This window comes from Nannospalax galili, unplaced genomic scaffold (genome assembly GCF_000622305.1).
Source record: "Nannospalax galili isolate Female #2095 unplaced genomic scaffold, S.galili_v1.0 scaffold1014, whole genome shotgun sequence".
NCBI lineage: Eukaryota > Metazoa > Chordata > Mammalia > Rodentia > Spalacidae > Nannospalax > Nannospalax galili.
Genome location: NW_008335824.1, coordinates 2,034,419 through 2,037,109, shown reverse-complemented (window position 1 = coordinate 2,037,109; position 2,691 = coordinate 2,034,419). Strand labels below are relative to the sequence as shown.

The 2,691-nt window shown below is 41.2% G+C and overlaps 1 pseudogene; it reads left to right on the top strand.

Annotated features, from left to right (window-relative positions):
* The window catches only part of LOC103732031, a 78,773-nt pseudogene that overhangs the window by 27,927 nt on the left and 48,155 nt on the right, over positions 1 to 2,691 (top strand).

The following is a 2,691-nucleotide window of genomic DNA, read 5'->3' as shown; positions in this document are numbered from 1 at the left end:
GCTGAGAAGCAGCCTGCCTTTCCTCTGACCTCCAAAGATAAGATAAGCAGATTTCTTCTTATCTTAAGAGGGAAAAAGTAAACACTTCCAGACCCTAATCCTACCTGCTTCCCCCTCCTTGATTTCTTCCCCAAACATTCCCCTCTTCCACACCCTAAAGCCCCCATATATAAAGCCCCAGCTCACAACCCGTGAGCTGACATCTTTCCCTTCCCTGAGGGAAAAGTGCCCCATGCGAAATAAATCTGTATCCCGCTGAGAATTCCATCTGTGCCTTGGTGCCTGCCTCCTCCATCCGCTCGCTCCCGCCCACTCTCTACCTATCATACATGAGCACGGAAGAAAAACAATGTGTATGGTGAGTTATTCATGACTGGTAGCACTAAATAAGATTTCATTTTCATTTAAAAAAAAATCTGGGTCTGAATTTATTAAAATTATACTTTGATAAGTTTAATAAAATTATAGTTTGGTAAGTTAAACATATTATCTCCAGATCTGGCACTCTGTTTGCTGAAGATACAAGTTCATTTCTGGGTTTTCTTTTGCTTGTGTAATCTGACTGGTGTGGGTCTTTTCACAGAATAATTTCAGTAACAAATTTTGAACCAATCCAGGCATAGATGAGTTTCTCCTACTTTGATGAACCACTGTTCAAAGCCAACTTTTCAATCAGGGTAAGACGAGAGAGCAGACTCATCACAGTATCTAACATGCCAAAGGTACTGTCATGTTCAGGAATTTAGTAGATTAGCAAGTTCAGCATCTATCCTATTTCTTTCTTTCTTTCTTTCTTTTTCTTTCTTTCTGGATTTAAGCCACTAATGCGTTCTTATTCACTTACATATTACACACATAACTATCCCAGTTCTTCTAGACTTAAAATCATTCTATTTGAAAGAATGCTATACAAAAAGTTATTTGTTTTTTTTTTTTTCTCTCCAAACAAGGTCATTTATATTTTGTGTTCATGTGGTACGTGTTCCTTTAAATGAATGTTACTGGGCCCCAGACACAATTCAGTACTTTCTAGAGCAGGACTCCTTAGACCTCAGTGTACAGAAGAGTCATCTGAGGATGTTGTTGAAATTCAGATTCTGATTGGCAGGTCTTAGGATGAGGCTCAGCAGTCTGCATTCTAACAAGCTCATGTGCAGAGACAAGGACCTCCTGTACCTCCAGTACCTCCAGTACACTGCCTGGCCTTGTCTGGGGAGTTCTGGCCTTTTACTCTACATTATAATCTCTTTTTCCATCTTTTTTTCCTCAAGACCCACAAGTAGTTTTTAAAACTATTAATTCTATTTGTTGCAGTTATCCAAATGTTTATTTGAAAGAGATCACTGGATAGTTTTATGGGGCCTCCTATTAGTACTGAAAATACAGAGACCAAAAAGCTCAGAAGATGGAGCCTTTTGTATTTCCTTATTAATGATGTGCTTGCCCTGTTTACTGATAGACAAAATGTAGAACATTTCCCCATTGTTGTTTGGAAAGTAAGATGGACATAGAGGCTCCCCCATGGCACATCAGAAGGGTGGCACCCCAGATGCAGCCAGGTCTGCAGCCTGTAAGTGACATCACTACCATTTTTCCCTTCTGCAGTACACATGGCCTGGCCCTGACATATGCAGGAGGATCTGAGGCTCAGCTCTGATGCTACACTCCCCTAGATTCCTGTTGAATGCTGGAAAAGGCATTCTGCTTTAGTAAAAGAGCAGACCCACAGATGACATATACCCATAATTTTTAAATGATTAGGCAGTCAGCAATTAAATTTTCCTTCTCATTTTTAATAGCAATCCGCTGCTACCTTAACTTTCAAGTCATCTTTCCAACACACTGCTCATTTAAGGCAGTAAATCACTTCAGTCCCTTTCCTGGAAGCATTTCATTAATATAATTCTTCATATGAATGGGCATGGAGGATAAAGCGAAAATACAGTTTGTAAGGACTTGTAATTAAAGCATGATTCAAACACAAAATGGCACTATTATAATATTACACTGTAAAATTTCTGCACTTAGAAGGCTGGAGAGATGTCTCAGCGGTTAAGAACACTGACTGTTCTTGCAGAAGACCCGGGTTCGAATCCCAGCACCCACATGGCAGCTAATGACTGTCCATAACTCTAGTTCCAGGGGATCCGGCAGCTTCTTCTGTCCTCGGCAAGCATTGCATGACACAGGTGCCCTTACCTACATGCAGGCAATACACACATACACTAAAAATAAAAATAATAAATAAGCCAATTTATTTTTACTCTTTAGGTCATTTGAGGATGTGTTCCTCAAGGGTCACATGGGCTTGGGAGGAGGCCCTGGCTCCTTTCTTTTACCAGTTCCGCCTTTGTGAAGATAAGTCAAAGGTCCTGCTCGACCATGGTTGGCTTCTCTTGGAAGCATGGAGCAAATGATTCCTCTGTGTTGACCCTCCTCGTTGCAGACTGGACACTGGTTCAAGTCCATCTGGTGGGGGCTCCTCAGCCTCCTTGATCAAGAGGACAGGTGACCCACCACAATTACAGGACATTTTGAGAGATGCTCATAATCCCCTGGAACTAGTCGACCTAGGAGGGCAAGGAGCAAAAACTGTCCTTTATGTCCCTCTGACCAAATTATTATAGGCCTCAAAGTATGTCTGTTAAACATCCAAGAATATATCTGGGCCAACTGTATGGCCTTAAATAA